Here is a 19,836-nt window from a genome sequence, read left to right as displayed (position 1 = left end):
CACAAAGAGTTGGTCCACTGGAACTATAAACTAGACCCCATGCAAGCAAAATGTAAGGGGTATAGTTAGTGTTTAATCTTCTTTATGCATTTTTTTTTGGTTAAAAAAATTCTACAGCCAGGAAATTCCAACCATAGCTGACTGAGATAATTTGGCATAGATTCTAAGTACTGCCTCTGTACCTCAAAGGACTCAGTCACCAAGAATGAAAGAGAAACATAAGGGCCACTCCATTACATGTGTCATTGGGTCAGGATGATTGATATTCAAGTGAAGGCAGTTTATGCACAGATGCATTGACTTTTTGACATTATCCTAGAAATCTGTAAAATGTTAAACTTTGGGGTTATAAATCCAGCATAACAGTTCCCAACTTATTTTCTGGTTTTGAAAATACATCCATACCCAGGTCCTCTTGCTTAGTCCTTATTAATTGCACATTATTGCTTCCCTTCAGTCCATCATAACAATGTGACTTTACAATTCTACTTGTATCGTAAGTCACTCTATTAAACCACTTGAGCAATTCATTTGCTAGCATCCTTGTTCTCTACCTACACTGTCACTATCAGGGGTTGTAAAGTATCCAGGAGTATTTACCAGCTTTAAGCTACTACAAGTAGGATGGATGGCACAGGATGAAAAATAGGAGAGTTCACCCAAATATGAGATAGTGTCCAGCTCTTGCCTTTAATGTTTGTATATCTGTCCCTGTCAAAACCTGAAGAACTATTCACTGAACTCTGTAATGGAGCACAATGCTTTCTCCTTCTCCTTGGGACACCTATTGTCTGTTTTAGGGTGGAAAAAGAGGGGGTGAGTATTATTCTGCCTTTTAAGTTACTTTCTCTCTTTTATGTTCTTTACACTCTATCTGCACTAATATCATTGCATTACCCTAATATTCCTTACTGTCTTTGACTGTGCTCCCTTTTTCTCTATTAATATGGTTTGCAAAACCTTACTTATCTTTCAAGTCTCCATTTAACTGCTCCCGTCTGGTTTAACCTGACAGTTTCCAGAAAGGCTTACACATTTTTCTGGGTGCCAAATGCATGTTCAGTGTATTCCCATTATAAATGCTGTGTGCCTGTCTTTTCTTAGTTCTATAAAAGGAGAAACTAGCCTTTGATCCTTTAACTCTTATATATAATAAGGGTTTAATAAACATTTCTTGGATAAATGTATACATATTATACTTATTGTTTCATGTATAGTCAAAATATACAAAATAGTATAAGACCTATAATATTTCACTTATTGTCATGTATAGTAAATTTTAAAAATCACTTGTTACTGTTTTTTCTTCTTTTCCTTGGTGCATTGTAATTATGCATAATAGTGGAATTCATTATGCCATGTACATAATTTAATCAATCTCATTCCCACTAGCTTGCCTTTCCCTCCCCTCCTCCTTCCTCTGATCCACTTGCTCTATTGATCTCTATTTTATTATTATTGATTAGTACATTATGTATAATATGCTATATATATTGCATTGTGGCATATTCATGCATGGACATACATAGCAGCATTTGGTAGATTTTGTTCCTCAGTACTTCCCTACGTTCCCCTCCCTCCCCATTTTTCTGCTCTATTGGTCTCCTATTTTTGTGAGATTCTCTACTTTGCAATTGATTTTAGTTATTTTCTCTCTCTCTAGTTTCCACATGAGAGAAAAATTTAGTGCTTACTTTTTGAGTCTGGCTTGTTTCACATAGTGTGTTTTCCAGTTCTATTTATAACTAGTAAGTAACATAATTACATTCTTGGTGGCTGAGTAAAACTCCATCATGACTACACACCACATTTCCTTTATCCAATTGTCTGTTGTCAGATATCTAGGCTGGTTCCATAACTTGCTCTTGTGAACTGTGCTGCTATAAACATTGGTATGCATTTGTACATATCACTATAGTATGATGATGATTTTAGTTGTTTTGGATAAATACCTAGCAGTACGATAGCTGAGTCATATGGTAGTGCCTTTCCTAGGGTTTTGAGGAATCTCCATACTGCTTTTTGAAGTGGTTGTACCAATTTACCATTCCTCTAACAATGTATGAGTGTATTTTTCCCCACATCCTCATCAGTAGTTATTGTTATTAGTATTCTTAATGATTGTCATTCTAACTGGAGTAAGATGAAACCTCAGTATAGTTTTGATTGTATTTCCTTGATTGTTAAGGGAATATTTATTGGCCATTTTTATTTCTTCTTTGTACCAATGTCTGTTTAAATCGTTTGCCTATTTATTGATTAGGTTATTTGGTTTTCTTGGTTTTTTTTTAAGTTCTTTATATATTCTATGTTACTCCCCCATCAGAAGAATAGTTGGTGAAGATTTTCACTCATTCTGTAGGCTTTCTCTTCATGCTCTTAATTGCTTCCTTTGCTCTGAAGAAGCTTTTTAATTTGATGCCATCCACTTATTGATTCTTAGTTTTATTTCTTGAGCTTGAAGTATGTTATTAAGGAAATTGGTACTTGTGCCAATGTAGAAATGTTGACACTGTATTTTCTTCTTGCAATTGTAGTGTTTCTGGTCCAATTCTTAGGTCTGTGACCCACTTTGATTTGATGTTTGTGTAGGGTGACAGATAGGGTTCTAGCTTTATTTTTTTTACATGTGGATATGCAGCTTCCCATCATCATTTGTTAAAAAGACTATTATTTCCTCCAATGTATGTCTTTGGTACCTTGGTCAAGATCAGATGACCATACCTATATGGATTTGTCTTTGTGACCTCTATTCTATTCATTGGTCTTCATGTCTATTTTTTATGCCATTACCATATTTTATTACTATAGTTCTAGGATAATTTGAGATCAGGTATTGTGATCCATCCATTATCATTCTTACTGCTCAGGATGACTTTGACAACTCTGAGTCTGTTATTCTTCCATATGAATTTTAAGACTTTTTTTCTAGCTCTTTGAAGAATGACATTATTAATTTGACGGGAGTTACACAGTCTGTAGATTTTTCTCTATTATAATGATTAACACATTACTTGTACAAATTAATGGGTTTTATGCTGATTTTACACACAAAGATATATCATGCCTTGTATTTTCCCTTCTACTTTTTCTCCCCCTTTCCTCTCCAACCCCTTCTCTTTCCCTAATAGTCCCTTTTCTCCTCTTCTACATTTCTACTTCCAGTTTTTTGTTTGTTTGTTTCCATATATGAGAGAAAAATATGTGATGTCTTCCAGTTTCATGCATTTTCCTACAAATGACGTAATTTCAGTCTTCTTTATGGCTGAGTACTACTCCGTTTTGTACATATACCATGTTTTCTTTATCCATTCATCTGTTGATGGGCACCTAAGCTGTTCCATATCTTGGCTATTATAAACAGTGCCACAATAAAGACAAATATGCAGGTATCACTTATGTATGCTGATTTAATTTCCTTCACATAAATACCCAAGAGTAGAATAGTTAGATAATATGGAAGTTCTATTTGTAACTTTATGAGGAATCTCCAAACTTTTTACCACAGTACTTGTGCTAATTTATGTTCCTATCAACAATGTATAAAGTTTCCTTTTTAAAAATCTCCTTGCCATCATTTGTTATTTATTTTTGAAAATAGCCATTCTCACTATGATAAGATGGAATCTTAATGTAACTTTGATTTATATTTCTTCAGTGGCTAAAGATATTGAGCATTTTTTCACACACTTATTGTTCATTTGTACTTCTTTTGAGAAGTGTCTGTTCAAATCACTCACCCTTTTGTTGCTAAACTTTTTTAAGTTCTTTATATATTCTGAATATTAATTTTTTGTCAGATGAATATGTGGCAAAGATTTTCTCCTATTCTTAAAGTTACCTTTTTATTCTTCTGATGGTTTCTTTTACTGTGCAGATGCTTTTGAATTTGATGTGATCCCATTTGTCAATTCTTGTTTTCTGAGGTATTGGAGTCCGATTCAGGAAATGATTGCTTATGCAAATATTTTGAAGTATTTTCCCAATGTTATCTTCTAGTCATTTCAAAGTGTCTGATGTTACATCAAGGTATTTGATCAATTTTGAGTTGACTTTTGTACCAAGTGATAAATGGAGGTAAGTTTCAGTCTTCTACGTGAGGATATCCAGTTTTCCCCAGTACTATTTGGGGAAGAGGCTGCCTTTTCTCCAAGGTGTGTTTTTGGCACCTTGGAAGAGAATCAATTGGCTGAAAAAGTGTAGGTTTATTTTCTGGGACTTCTATTCTAGTCCATTAGTCTAGTGTGTCTGTTTTTATGCCCAAACTGTGCTATTTTGGTTATTTATGGCTTTGTAATATATTTCAAAATCAGGTATCGTGATGCCTCCATTATTACTCTTTTCTAAAGGTTGCTTTGGCTATTCTGGGTCCTTTGTGCTCCCATCTGAATTTAAGAATCATTTTTTTTACTTATACAAAAAAAACCACATCATTGGTATTTTGATGGAAATTGCATTGAATGTGCAGATCACTTCCAGGGGTATAGCCATTTTAACAACATTAATTCTCCTAATTCATGATCATGGGAAGTCTTTTCATCTACTAATGTCTTCTTTCTTTCTTTCTTTCTTTCTTTCTTTAGTGTTTTATAATTTTCACCACAGTTCTTTCACTTCCTTGTATAAGATTTTTTGCTATTGTGAGTGGAATTTCTTTTCTTGATTTCTTTCTCAATGGGTTCTTTATTGGTGTATAGAAAAGGTACTGAGTTTTATATGTTGACTTTGTATCCTGCTACTTTGCTGAACTTGTTTATTAGTTCTAAAAGCCTTTTACAGAATCCTATCTGTGAATAGAGATAAGTTGATTCTCTCTTTCTCTATTTGTATCCTTTTTATTTATTTCTTTTGCTTAATTGTTCCAGCTAAATTGAAAGTACTATATTTTATAAGAATGGGCACCCTTGACTGTTCCTGATTTAGTGGAAATGCTTCCAGTTTTTCCCCATTTTATATGTTGTCAGTTATTAGTTTGTCATATAAAGCCTTTATATGTGAGGTATGATGATTCTTTTATGTATAATTTAATGATCTTTTTATATATAATTTATTCAGGGCTTTTTATCATGAAGGAATGCTGAATTTTGTCAAAAGTCTTTTCTGTATCTATTAAGATGACCATGTCATTTTTATTCTTGATTCTATTTATGTGCTATTTAATGTTTATTGACTTGTGTTTTTTGAAGCATTATTGTATCCCTGGAAGGAAATCAACTTGGTCATGGTGTCTGACCTTTGTAATGTGCTGTTAAATTTGATTTCTAAGTATTTTCTTGAGAAATTTGTCATCTGTGTTCATCAAGGAATTTGGTCTAGAGTTTTTGTTGTGGTGGTGGTTTTGTTCTTATCTCATCTTGTTAGCAGGGTAATACTGACTTTACAGAATTAGTTTGGAAGAGTGCCTTCCCTATCTATTTAATGGAATAGTTTGAGGCACATTGTGTTAATTCTTTTAAAGTCTGGTGAAATTCGGCTGTGAATATGTCTGGTCCTGGGATTTTCTTTGTTGGAAGACTGTTTCAATCTCACTTACTCTTATTGATCTACTTAAGATTATTATATTCTAAAACCATAATCTTTAGGCTTGGTTTTGTTAGATCATGTACATCCAGAAATGTGTCCATTTCTTCCAGATTTTCCATTTTAATTGCATATAGTCTTTCAAAATAATCCTTATTAATCCTATAAGTGTCAGTGATATCTGCTATAATATACCCTTTTCATCTCTCATTTTATTTATTGGGTCTTTTCTCTCTTTATTTTTTTAGTTAAGCCAAGGGTTAGTCAATTTTATTTGTTGATCATTCATATTGTTCTTTCAGTATCTATTTATTTCTGCCATGATCTTTATTATTTCTACTACTCTACAACTTGGGGTCTAGTTTGTTCTTATTTTTCTAAGACTTCACAATGCATCATTAGGTTATTTGTCTGAGATTTCTGTTTTTTAATGTAGGCACTCATGTCTATAAACTGCCCTCTCATTATTGCTTTTGCTGCATGTTACAGGTTCTGGTACATATTGTTTTCTAGGAATTTTTAATCCCATCATTTCATCAATGAACCATGTTCATTCAAAAGTATATTGTTCAAAAGTATATTGTATAACTGTTGTAGATTCTCTCACTGTTGATTTCTAGTTTCATTACATTCTGACCCGATGTGAGAAATTCTTACAAGTTTTAAAATTTTGATGATATTGGTTTTATGGCCTAATATATGTTCTATTTTGGAAAAATGTCAATGTGCTAATAAAAAAACAATGTATTTTGTGTAGCTGTTGGATAGAATATTCTGTAAATGTTGTTAAGTTCATTTGAACTATAGTGTAATTTAACTCTGATGCTTCTTTATTGTTTTTTTTTTTTTCTGAATAGTCTCTCTATTGGTGAGAATGAGGTAGTGAAGTTACCTCCTATTATTGTATTAGTGCATATCTCTCCCTTTATGTAGAGCATGTGAGTTTTATAAAATTGGATGCTCTAACATTTGGTGTATATCCATTTACAATTCATATATCTTATTAATGAATCATTTCCTTTATCAATACATAGTGAGCTTCTTTGTCTTCTGTCTGATTTTGGCTTAAAGTCTGTTTCATCAGATATAAGTTTAGTTATTCCTATTTATTGTCAGATTCTATTTGCTTGAAATATAATTTTCTGTCTTTTCACTTTGATTTATGTATGTGTTTGCATGTAAAGTGAGTTTCTTGCATGTAGCATACTGTTGGGTCTTATTTTTTTTTCACCCAATAAGTCAGTCTTTATCTTTTAATTAAAGAATTTAGACAAAATTTACATTCAGGGTTATTAGTAATAGGTATGTACTTGTTTATGTTCTTTTCTTTTTCTTTCTTTCTTTCTTTTGTATTTCATATGGTTATTTTGAATATTCTATAGTAGTTTCTTCTGTTGTTCAACTTTAGAGGTTTGATGGTTTCTGTGTTAGTATTATTTGTTTACAAATTTTCACTTGCTTATCTACTATTTTAGTGGGATTTATTTTAAAAATTCGTTATTTAAATGGATAATTTAGCTATTTTCTCATGCTTGTGTTTATCTTTTTCCTCTTCCAGGTGTAGGATCCCCTTAAGTATCTTCTTTAATGCTGGTTTAATAGTTATTAATTTCTGTAGTTTTTGCTTGTTATGGCGGTCTTTATTTTTTTCAATTATGAAATATTACTTTGCTGAGCATAGTGATCTATTGGCAGTTATTTTCTTTTAGAATTCATTTATTTATTTTTACATACATGACAATAGTGGAATGCATTACACTCATTATTACCCATTTACAGCACAATTCTTTGTAACTGTATATAAAGTATGTTCGCACCAAATTATGCCATTATACATGTACCCTCTTTTTTTTGCATTACAATTCTTAATACTCATATAGGCCACAATTTATCATATATCTGTTAATATATAAGGTATGTTGACACCAAATTCATATCTTGTATTTTAATAATGATGACCATCACCTTCCACCATCCTTGCTATTCCCCTTCCCCCTACTTTTCCCTCCCACTCCTCTTCCCTATACAGAAATAATCTTCCTCCCATGCTCTCCCTCCCTACCCTACTTTGAGTCACCCCCCTTATATCAGAGAAAACATTCGGCATTTGTTTTTTGGGATTGGCTAACTTCACTTAGCATAATCTTCTCTAATACCATCCATTTACCTACAAATGCCATGATCTTGTTCTTTTTTAGTGCTGAGAAATATTCCATTGTGTATAAATGCCACATTTTTTTTTTATCCATTTATCCACTGAAGGACATCTAGGTTGGTTCCACAGTTTAGCTGTTGTGAATTGTGCTGCTATAAACATTGATGTGGCTGTGTCTTTCAGAATTTAAAATGTGTGTCTCATGGCCTTCAGAGTTTGTGATGAGAAATACGCTGTTATTCAGATGGGTTTTCCTTTAAATTTGACTTGGTGCTTCTCTTTTTCAGCTTTTAATATTCTTTCTTTGTTCTGTACTTTTGACAGTTTAACTATAATGTGTCATGTTTTTCCTGTCATGTCTATTTGGGGTTCTAAATGCTTCCTGTGCCTGGATGTCAGTGTCTTTCCCAAGATTTGGTAAATTTTCTGCTATTTATTTCATTAAACAGATTTTCTATGCCTTCAGCCTGTAGCTCTTCTTCTTTATCTATTCCAAGCATGCATGTTTCTTCTTTTAATGGTATTCCAGAAATCTTACATATTCAGTTCATTCTTCCCTATTGTTTTATTACTGTCTGAATGTGATAATCCCTCAACCTTTCTTCAAGTTCTGATAGTCTTTTTTCTCCCTGATCTAACCTATTGATAAAGCTTTCAACTGTGTTTTTAATCTGAACAAGTATGGGAATGACCTATGCTCAGGTTACTTGTACAGGTAATGTCTATAACAATTATGTCATTGTCTCTCTGCTATTGCTATGGGGGTGAATGTGTAGAAGCAGTACTTTAGGTCCCCTGCTGTGCCTGTTTGGGACAGGTTAATGGCGAGAACCTTTTATCTCTTCTATTAAGTTATGCTAAGATTTAAGAAAGGCTAGCTTTTGGCTAGAGTAAGAAGCAATTTCTCTGAGCTGGGAGTATAGTTCAGTGCCAGAGCATCCTCCCAATGTGCTAGAGGTGCCAGATTCATCCTCAGTACTACCCAGAAAGAAAACAACAACAACAAAAAACTGTCCCCCTCCCCCCCACAAAAAAACAAATAAAAACAAAATTAAAACAATAACAACCACAACACCAACAGTAACAGGAAATAAAGGGACAAAGAATACAGGGTAAATTTAAAAGTTAAAAAGTAATAACAGTAAAATTAATATAAAAAATAAAAATAGAAAGAAAATTAAAAAGGTGGAATAGGAAAAATTATAACTTTAAAAAGAAATAAATGAGGAAGTAGGAGAATGTTTATAAAAAGTGGGAAAAGGGGAAAATACAAAATAAAAGAAAAAATTAAATATTAAAAGTAGAAAAAATTTAAAATTAGTGTTAAATATTAAAAGTAGAAATAGAATTAAAGATAAATATTAAGTGTTTAATCATCTGAAAAGAGGGATTGTTGAGTGGTTTTATTTATATGTTATTTCTACTTGCTCTGTACATTTAAATTCCAAGTGCTGCTATTATTTTAAAAAAGATAATATTTTGAAAATAAAAGAAAAATTAAAATGTGATTAGATCATTTAATAACCTGGTGACATAAAATTTCAGGTACATGACAAGTAAAATTCCTTTTTAATTGAAATAAAATATTTTCATTATAAGCTAGAAAAAACTTACCTATATAAAAATAAGACATCTGTATTTTGCTGCCTTTTAATAAGAATATGAATGAATAGATTTTACTTGCATGACTTTTCATGCCTTTTTTGAAAACACAGGGCAGTGTGTAGCAAAATGACAGCAGAAATAAGTATGCATATTCAACAGGGTAAAAGAATAAGATAGTATAGTGGGATGCAGAATTTGTAGGCTTGAAGTAGAATGAGCTGGTATGCATGGGGGTTCTCCTTCTACCACAAGCAAACAGAAATGCTGGATACACACAGTAGAAGCATATTGTTGAAATTCAGTCCAGGACAAGAAAAGGAAATGAAATTCAGAAGCATAAACTAATGAGGAATCTGCAATGATCCAAAATATTTTCTGACACAAATACAGGCCCTAGGAGTCAAGAACTGAGGTTTAAATTCCAGGAGGGGCTGGGATATATAACTTAGGCCTATGAGAAGAGAGTAGATTCTACATAACATGTAGATCCTCACATGGCTGCCTTAGCCATAAAAACAGGGCTGGGAAACACTACTCAGAAAATGTCAATGAAGACTTTGGGTGCTAAGAAAAATCAACAGTGACTAACAACAAGACAAACAAAATAAAATCTTGGCCTATAATAGGAAGTGAATTTCCACTCACACGTGTGTAGGGACCTGTGCTGGGGGACAAAGACTAGTATAGGACCAGTGAAATTGCCAGGGTCCTGTGAAAGGTAAATGAGAAACTTGGGAAAAAGATGGCCGCTGCGTACGGGGGTTGCTGAAGTGCTGAGCCTGGTGCTCAGAGCAGCGGCTTTAATCGAGACTTCGCGCAGCTTGTTAGAGCTCCTTTCACCATTAATCTGTAGTGGACCACCCTGCCAAGCAGCAGAAAAAACAAAGAGATTGAAAAAGAGACGCTTGGCTCCCGGACGCTTTCCTGTTCAGAGCCGCGGGCGCTTTGCGCCCATCTGCTTCCTCTTTCACTTCACTCCCGGCAGAGAAGCTGAATGGGTAATCAGCAGTGGATTGTAAGTACCTGAGGCAAAGAAAGCTCAGTACACCCTGCCTTTTTTTTTTTTTTTTTGAATATTATCTATACAGGGAGAGTTAGTGGATTGGGATTGTTGGCTGGGCTGTGGTTTTGGGGCCGAAAATCCACTCCGCGGGAGCCACCATTTGCTTTCTGCATGCTGTCTTGATGGCCCTGTCTACATGGTCCAGCTGCCGCATCTAGAGACGGGAACTGGGCTGCGTGCCGAGCCCTTTCCTCCGAAGGCTGGACCACGGCCCCAAGTGCCTTGGTCGCCTGTTCCCTGCTGCACCTTGGGGCAGAGCCTGCTCTGGGGTCGTTCGGCATCCCCCTGCAAGGGGACCCGTGCTCCGGAGGAGGCGGATGGAGAGCCGCGGCGGCAGCCGCTTGGGCCCCGGGAGCTAGGCACCGGGCCGAGGAGCAGCGGAGGCCGTGGCGGCGCTGCTAAGGTCGCGGACAAGCGCGGCGCCCAAGAGCGCGGCCCAGAGGTGGAGGCGACGGCAGCAGGGTTTCAGTTCTAGAAAACTGGACTAGAAACAGAAGCAGCAGTTTGTATAATCCCAAGATCTTGCTTATGCCAGGAAACTGTAAGGGTAACATGAATATCATTGAGGAGGTCTAACATGGCGGCAGGCGCGGAGAGATCAAGTCTCTGACCTCTTCAACTGCGCGGGCATAGGGAGCTGTAAATTATCTAAAGCATGTTTGCTCAGGATCACTAAGCAATGCTGAGCTGACGTGAAGCTAAGGCGTACACTTTGGGCCCCTCAGAAAACACACACTGAGCACGAATCTGCTGCATTCAAGCCCCGGTTCGCCTGCTTCTCATGACTCAGCACTAACGATCCCGCTGAAATAACTAGTCGGCCCACCTGATCTCACAGAGGTAAAAGCCAACTGAGCACCATAACCAGACCCAGGGAATCAGGAGTGACATGGGACTAGCGGCGCAGAACCCCCGGCTATCGCTCCCACCAGTGCTGACAACAGAGGTCCCTTGCACCAGCTACCAGGGGAGTTGCTACCTGAGGGCAAACAAATTCGCTGGGGATCCTCAGCCCCAAGCCCTACAAACTTAGGGTCCGAGGGAGGCAAACAGAAAGGGTGTGCCCAGGCATCCATGAAAACAGGGCTCCCAGGAGCAGCAGACCCGGCGTGTAGCCAGTATTGTGGTAAGCACCACAGGTAAGCAGGGCCTGGATTGAGGAACCACAAGACAAGGACCTAGGCACTCAGGACTGGAGACCCGCACAGTCTGGGAAGAAGAGCTAAGGCACAGTGATTGGTTCCCACCTATCAAGAGGAGAAGCCTGGCCCAGTGGGCATAGCTCCACCTACTGGAAGAGAAGTTAATCGAGCTCTATGACTGCATTTATTATTATTTTTTTAATGATTATTATTAGTATTTTTTTAATTTTATTCTCACTTTTTGTAGTTGATGTTGTTGTTGTTCTTTAACTTTCTTATTAATGGTTTCAATTTTTTTTAATTCTTTTTATTCTATTATTATTACTATTATTTTTTAAACTTCAATTTCCATTTTTTCATTATCATTATAATTTTTTTGTTTGTTTTTTTTATTTTTTCATTTTTTCTTTCTTTCTTTTCACTTTTCTTCTTTTGTCTTTTCATTTCTTTTCAATTTTCTTACTCCCCCTTTCTTGAATTCTACCTGCCTACACTCACTCTCTTTAGTGACTTCTTCCCTTCCTTCTAATACCTCTCCTCCCAAGCATCAAATAAATTTATAAGAGTAAACAGTAACTCAGCAGTCAAACAGAACAAGAAGTATCATGAGCATAAAAAATCAAGGAAGAAAAGGAGTACAAACAATGAAGGACAGCCTAAATATTCAGGAGGACCTGGAGTCATAAGAAAAATGGCCATATAAAGAACTCAAGGAACACCTTAGACAGATGGAAAGGAACCTTAAAGATCACATTGAAAATGAATTACATAAACAGATAAAAGAAGAAGTTAAGCATCTCTATCAGGAGATAGAGATTATAAAAAAAATCAAACAATAATTCTAGAAATGAAGGAAATAATAAACCAAATTAAAAACTCAATCGAGAGTATCACTAACAGAGTGGAGCAAGTAGAAGCCAGAACGTCAGATAATGAAGACAAAATATATCATCTTGAAAAGAGTCTAGCCAACTCAGATAGGCTGGTAAAAAATCACGAGAAAAACATCCAAGAGATTTGGGATAACTTGAAAAAACCAAACTTACGAGTCATCGGGATAGAGGAAGGCACAGAGAATCATGCCAAGGGAATGAGTAACTTGCTGAATGAAATAATTACAGAAAACTTTCCAGAAATAAAAAAGGAAACAGATATACAAATTGTAGATGCATACAAGACACCGAGCACACAAAATCACAGTAGACCAACGCCAAGACACATTGTTATGAAGATATCCAATAGACAGAACAAAGAGAAAATATTAAAAGCTACAAGAGAAAAGAGGCAGATTACATTTAGGGGTAAACCAATAAGGTTAACAACGGATTTTTCATCACAGATGCTGAAAGCAAGAAGATCCTGGAACAACGTATTTCAAACAATAAAAGACAATGGATGCCAACCAAGAATTCTGTATCCAGCAAAATTAAGCTTCAGATACGACAACGAAATAAAAATCTTTCATGATAAACAAAAGCTAAAAGAATTTGTAGCCAGAAAACCAGCACTGCAAAGCGTCTTGAGCAAAACTCTACACGAGGAAGAAATGAAAAACAATAACCAAAACCATCAGCGGGAAGTGCCTCAGTAAAGACAGAGGACGGGGGGAAAGCTAAACATGGAGAAACAAACTAAATTAGAAAAAAAAAGAGATAAATAATCAAACATGGCAGGAAGTACAAACCATATATCAATAGTAACTCTAAACATTAATGGCTTAAACTCTCCAATAAAGGGACATAGGCTGGTAACATGGATTAAAAAAACAAATCCAACAATATGCTGCCTCCAGGAGACACATCTGATTGGAAAAGACATACACAGGCTCAAGGTAAAATGTTGGGAAAAAATATACCACGCACACGGTCCTCGTAAGCAAGCAGGGGTGGCCATTCTCATATCGAATAAAATCGACTTCAAAACTAAGTTAATCAAAAGGGATAAGGAAGTACATTATATACTGTTAGGAGGAACCATTCACCAACAAGACATAACAATTATCAATATTTATGCACCAAATAATGGCGCTGCGACGTTCATAAAAAACTCTCCTCAAGTTCAAGAATCAAATAGACCACAACACAATAATCATGGGTGACTTCAACACACCTCTCTCACCATTGGACAGATCCTCCAAACAAAAGTTGAATAAAGAAACTATTGACCTTAATATCACAATCAATAACCTAGTCTTAACTGACATATATAGAATATATCAACCATCATCAAGTGGATATACTTTTTTCTCAGCAGCACATGGAACCTTCTCAAAAATAGATCATATATTATGCCATAGGGCAACCCTCAGTAAATATAAAGGGGTAGAGATAATACCATGCACTTTATCAGATCATAATGGAATGAAACTGGAAATCAATGATAAAAGAAGGAAGGAAAAATCCTACATCACATGGACAATGAACAATACGTTACTGAATGATCAATGGGTTACAGAAGACATAAAGGAGGAAATCAAAAATTCTTAGAGATAAATGAAAATACAGACACAACATATCGGAATCTATGGGACACAATGAAAGCAGTTTTAAGAGGGAAATTCATTGCCTGGAGGTCATTCCTCAAAAAAAGGAAAAACCAACAAATAAATGAGCTCACACTTCATCTCAAAGCCCTAGAAAAGGAAGAGCAAAACAATAGCAAATGTAGCAGAAGGCAAGAATTAATTAAAATCAGAGCAAAAATCAATGAAATTGAAACAAAAGAAACTATTGAAAAAATTAACAAAACAAAAAGTTGGTTCTTTGAAAAAATAAATAAGATTGACAGACCCCTAGCCATACAAACGAAGAGAAGAAGAGAGAGAACTCAAATTACTAACATACAGGATGAAAAAGGCAATATTACAACAGACACTTCAGAAATACAGAAAACAATTAGAAATTATTTTGAAAACCTATATTCCAATAAAATAGAAGATAGTGAAGACATTGATAAATTCCTTAAGTTATATGATTTGCCCAGACTGAGTCAGGAGGAAACTCACAACTTAAACAGACCAATATCAATAGATGAAATAGAAGAAGCAATCAAAAGACTTCAAACCAAGAAAAGCCCAGGACCGGATGGGTACACAGCGGAGTTTTACAAAACCTTTAAAGAAGAATTAATACCAATACTTTTCAAGTTATTTCAGGAAATAGAAAAAGAGGGAGCTCTGCCAAATTCATTCTATGAGGCCAACATCACCCTGATTCCGAAACCAGACAAAGACACCTCAAAGAAAGAAAACTACAGACCAATATCTCTAATGAACCTAGATGCAAAAATCCTCAATAAAATTCTGGCGAATCGGATACAAAGGCACATCAAAAAAATTGTGCACCATGATCAAGTAGGATTCATCCCTGGGATGCAAGGATGGTTCAATATACGGAAATCAATAAATGTTATTCACCACATCAATAGACTTAAAGATAAGAACCATATGATCATCTCGATAGATGCAGAAAAAGCATTTGACAAAGTACAGCATCCCTTTATGTTCAAAACATTAGAAAAACTAGGGATAACAAGAACTTACCTCGACATTGTAAAAGCTATCTATGCTAAGCCTCAGGCTAGCATCATTCTGAATGGAGAAAAATTGAAGGCATTCCCTCTAAAATCTGGAACAAGACAGGGATGCCCCCTATCACCACTTCTATTCAATATAGTTCTCGAAACACTGTCCAGAGCAATTAGACAGACGAAAGAAATTAAAGGCATAAAAATAGGAAAAGAAGAACTTAAATTATCACTATTTGCGGATGACATGATTCTATACCTAGAAGACCCAAAAGGTTCTACAAAAAAACTACTAAAACTAATAAATGAATTCAGCAAAGTGGCAGGATATAAAATCAACACACATAAATCAAAGGCATTTCTGTATATCAGCGACAAAACTTCTGAAACGGAAATGAGAAAAAACACTCCATTCACAATATCCTCAAAAAAAACAAAATACTTGGGAATCAACCTAACAAAAGAGGTGAAAGACCTATACAATGAAAACTACAGAACCCTAAAGAGAGAAATAAAAGAGGATCTTAGAAGATGGAAAAATATACCTTGTTCATGGATAGGCAGAACTAACATCATCAAAATGGCAATATTACCAAAAGTTCTCTATAGGTTTAATGCAAAGCCAATCAAAATCCCAATGGCATTTCTTGTAGAAATAGATAAAGCAATCATGAAATTCATATGGAAAAATAAAAGACCCAGAATAGCAAAAACAATTCTAAGCAGGAAGTGTGAATCAGGTGGTATAGCGATACCAGATTTCAAACTATATTACAGAGCAATAGTAATAAAAACAGCATGGTACTGGTACCAGAACAGGCGGGTGGACCAATGGTACAGAATAGAGGACACAGAGACTAATCCACAAAGCTACAACTATCTTATATTTGATAAAGGAGCTAAAAACATGCAATGGAGAAAGGATAGCATCTTCAACAAATGGTGTTGGGAAAACTGGAAATCCATATGCAACAAAATGAAACTGAATCCCCTCCTCTCGCCATGCACAAAAGTCAACTCAAAGTGGATCAAGGAGCTAGATATCAAATCAGAGACTCTGCGTCTGATAGAAGAAAAAGTTGGCTCTGATCTACATATTGTGGGGTCGGGCTCAAAATTCTTTAATAGGACACCCATAGCACTAGAGTTAATGACAAGAATCAACAAATGGGACTTTCTTAAACTGAAAAGTTTTTTCTCAGCAAGAGAAACAATAAGAGAGGTAAATAGGGAGCCTACATCCTGGGAACAAATTTTTACTCCTCACACTTCAGATAGAGCCCTAATATCCAGAGTATACAAAGAACTCAAAAAATTAGACAATAAGAAAACAAATAACCCAATCAACAAATGGGCCAAGGACATGAGCAAACACTTCACAGAGGAGGACATACAATCAATCAACAAGTACATGAAAAAATGCTCACCATCTCTAGCAGTCAAGGAAATGCAAATCAAAACCACCCTAAGATACCACCTCACCCCAGTAAGATTGGCAGCCATGATGAAGTCAAACAACAATGAGTGCTGATGAGCATGTGGGGAAAAGGGTTCTCTTGTACACTGCTGGTGGGACTGCAAACAGGTGCGGCCAATTTGGAAAGCAGTATGGAGATTCCTGGGAAAGCTGGGAATGGAAGCACCATTTGACCCAGCTATTGCCCTTCTTGGACTATTTCCTGAAGACCTTAAAAGAGCACACTACAGGGATACTGCCACATCGATGTTCATAGCAGCACAATTCACAATTGCTAGACTGTGGAATCAACGCAGATGCCCTTCAATAGATGAATGGATAAAAAAATGTGGCATTTATACACCATGGAGTATTACGCAGCACTAAAAAATGACAAAATCATGGAATTTGCAGGGAAATGGATGGCACTAGAGCAGATTATGCTTAGTGAAGCTAGCCAATCCCTAAAAAACAAATACCAAATGTCTTCTTTGATATAATGAGAGCAACTAAGAACAGAACAGGGAGGAAGAGCAGGAAGAAAAGATTAACATTAAACAGAGACATGAGGTGGGAGGGAAAGGGAGAAAAAAAGGGAAATCACATGGAAATGGAGGAAGACCCTCATTGTTATACAAAATTACATATAAGAGGTTATGAGGGGAATGGGATAACAAACATGGAGGGAAATGAATTACAGTATATGGGGTAGAGAGAGAAGATGGGTGGGGAGGGGAGGGGGGATAGTAGGGGATAGGAAAGGTAGCAGAATACAACAGTCATAATATGGCATTATGTAAAAATGCGATGTGTAACTGATATGATTCTGCAATCTGTATTTGGGGTAAAAATGGGAGTTCATAACCCACTTGATTCTAATGTATGAAATATGATATGTCAAGAGCTTTGTAATGTTGTGAACAACCAATAAAAAATAAATAGATAAATAAATAAATGAGAAACTTATCAGTGGGGACAGTTGTGCAAAAAAAAAAGTACAATAATACTTATAGCAGGAGTGTTTATAACAGCTGTCAGCTGAAAATAACCATAATGGTCATCTACAGCCAATGTATTAACAAACTTTTCTTTATTCACTACATTTTCATCCAAGAAGAAAAAGAATAAATGTCTAGTCCCTTGTAAAAATATGGGTGCACTATATAAGTAAAATATTGTGCAAACTAAGTTGACTCAAATAATACTGCAGATTTTTAAAAACAGTCACAAGCAATCCATGATGTTAGCAGCTGGGATGGTAGTTACTTTAGGGGAATGCTGAACAGGGCAAAGTGGGTCTTCTGGGAATCTAATATGTTTTAATTTTTTTATCTCGGTGAGAGTAACACCATTTCATTTACTTGGTGATAGTTCAGAAACTCTACATTTTAAATGTAAGTGCTTTTAATATTTGCCACTAAAAAGGTTTTAGTTTTAAATGCTTTCATCTAAAAAGATAACCTAGAGGGCATTGTGATCCAGAAAAACCTGTGGAGGAGCAGAGAGGCCATGAAATCCAAAAGCTGAGGGGCACAGTCAGAAGTGTCTAGAAAGGAGAGGCATCACTTGCATTGTAAGATTAGTTGGAAATTGTCTCCAGGAATTCCACACATAGGTATCCCACAGAGGAAGTGTACACGGGAATCATCCCAATGATTGTATACCAAACACAGAGAACTTCAGCGACAGTCACCTATCTACCTGCCATATACAACTGCACTTGTCTCCAATTTTTTTTTTTTTTAAATACCTGGCCCTGGAGAAGTCACAGCCAGCTGTCAGTGGGCCTTGGGTGTGTAAGCGGGGTAAACAGATAGGAAGCTGATCTTGTTCATTCTTCCCTGCAGGTTTCAAGCCCCAAGAAGTGAGTGCTGAACTGAAGCAAAGGAGAAATTGGAAATTTGATGAAAGTTTAGAGTTTTTTGTTTGTTTGTTTGTTTGTTTGTTTGTACCAGGCATTGAACCCAGGAACACTTTACCACTGAGCTACATTTCCAGACATTTTTTATTTTATTTAGAGACAGGGTCTTGCTAAATTGCTGAGGCTGGCTTTGAACTCACTATCCTCCTGCCTCAACTTCCGGAGCCACTAGAATTAGAGACATGTGCCACTATGCCCAGCAAAAGCTTAGAATTTTGACAATAATTCTGGTTTGGGCATTGAGATTACTGAAGTGAGATTGGATCTGGTCAAAAATTTCTTGCAGGGAATGGAAGAACTAGTGTACAAATAAGGTTTAGTATTAGAAAAAATAATAATAAATATACACATATATAAATATGAATAAAATGATTAAGTAATTACTTTGATGTTGTTAGAAATATCAATGTAAACCAATTATTGTCAACTAAGGACAAGTTCTCTGCCTTTCCCTACCTCCTTTTAGAATATTTCGTGGTGCTTAGAGATGATTTTAATTTATGTAACTAGAGGGTAGATATTATTGAGGAGAGGCCAGGAGTGCTGCCAAACATACTATAATGCATAGGACAGTCCCCAGGAAAAAGAATTACTGGGCACAAAATGTCTACAGTGTGAGGTTGAGAAGTTTTGGTGTGTAATCACATTTCCCTCCTTTTTCAAAAAGATAGATTCTCTAGGTTTGTCCACTGAAATTGTCAAGAAGTAAGGACAATGTTAGCAGCCACAGACACTAGATTTTGGATTGTTATATCTAATATTTTCATCCAAAAGTAACCAGTGTTCCTTGGAGAAATGGCTGATCAAGGACAGGGCATGAAATGTGTAGGTTGGGATGCTTTGTTATGCCAGCAAATTTGATTTTACCGAGAGCTAATAAACTTGTATAAAGGCCACGTGGATGAAATGGTTTGAATGTTTCGTGCCTCCAAACATCAAGTTAAAGCTTAATCCCCATTGCGAGATATTAAGAAGTGGGAACTGGTGGGTAATATTAGGGCTTTGCCTTCAAAAATGTATTAGTCTACTAATGTGATGGATGGGTTAGTGGACTAATGGGTTAATGGGTTATGTCAAAAGTGGATCCACTATAAAAAGCCAGTTTCACTAGGTCTCTCTTGTGCTCCCTGTCTCACCATATGATGCATTGCCCTACCATTGGGCCCCACCACCAAGAAGAGGTGCATCCTCCTGATCTTGGACTAGAACTGTGAGCCCAAATAGACCTCCTTTTTTTTTTAAAATTTTCCTATGATATGGTATTGTGTTGTTAGAGGCAGAAAACAGACTAAGAAAGTGACCACAGATGAAATGATTTGAACAAAGAATCAGTTCAAGTTATTAAAACATATTTAATAAATAAAAAAGACATGAATAAATAACAATATATAAAAAATAAAAAAAAATAAATGAGAGCTGAGGATATAGATCAGTTGGTAGAGTGCTTGC

General features: G+C 35.9%; 1 protein-coding gene across 1 annotated transcript in view; it reads right to left on the bottom strand.

The window, feature by feature from the left end:
* Positions 1-19,836, bottom strand: part of PGR (progesterone receptor) — an 82,597-nt gene that overhangs the window by 44,016 nt on the left and 18,745 nt on the right. The gene's annotated exons all lie outside the window — the stretch shown is intronic.

The sequence above is a fragment of the Spermophilus citellus genome (assembly GCF_964194105.1).
Source record: "Spermophilus citellus genome assembly, chromosome: 2".
Taxonomy (NCBI): Eukaryota; Metazoa; Chordata; class Mammalia; order Rodentia; family Sciuridae; genus Spermophilus; species Spermophilus citellus.
Note: the sequence above shows the minus strand (reverse complement) of the source record. Positions and strands in the feature narration are given on the sequence as shown.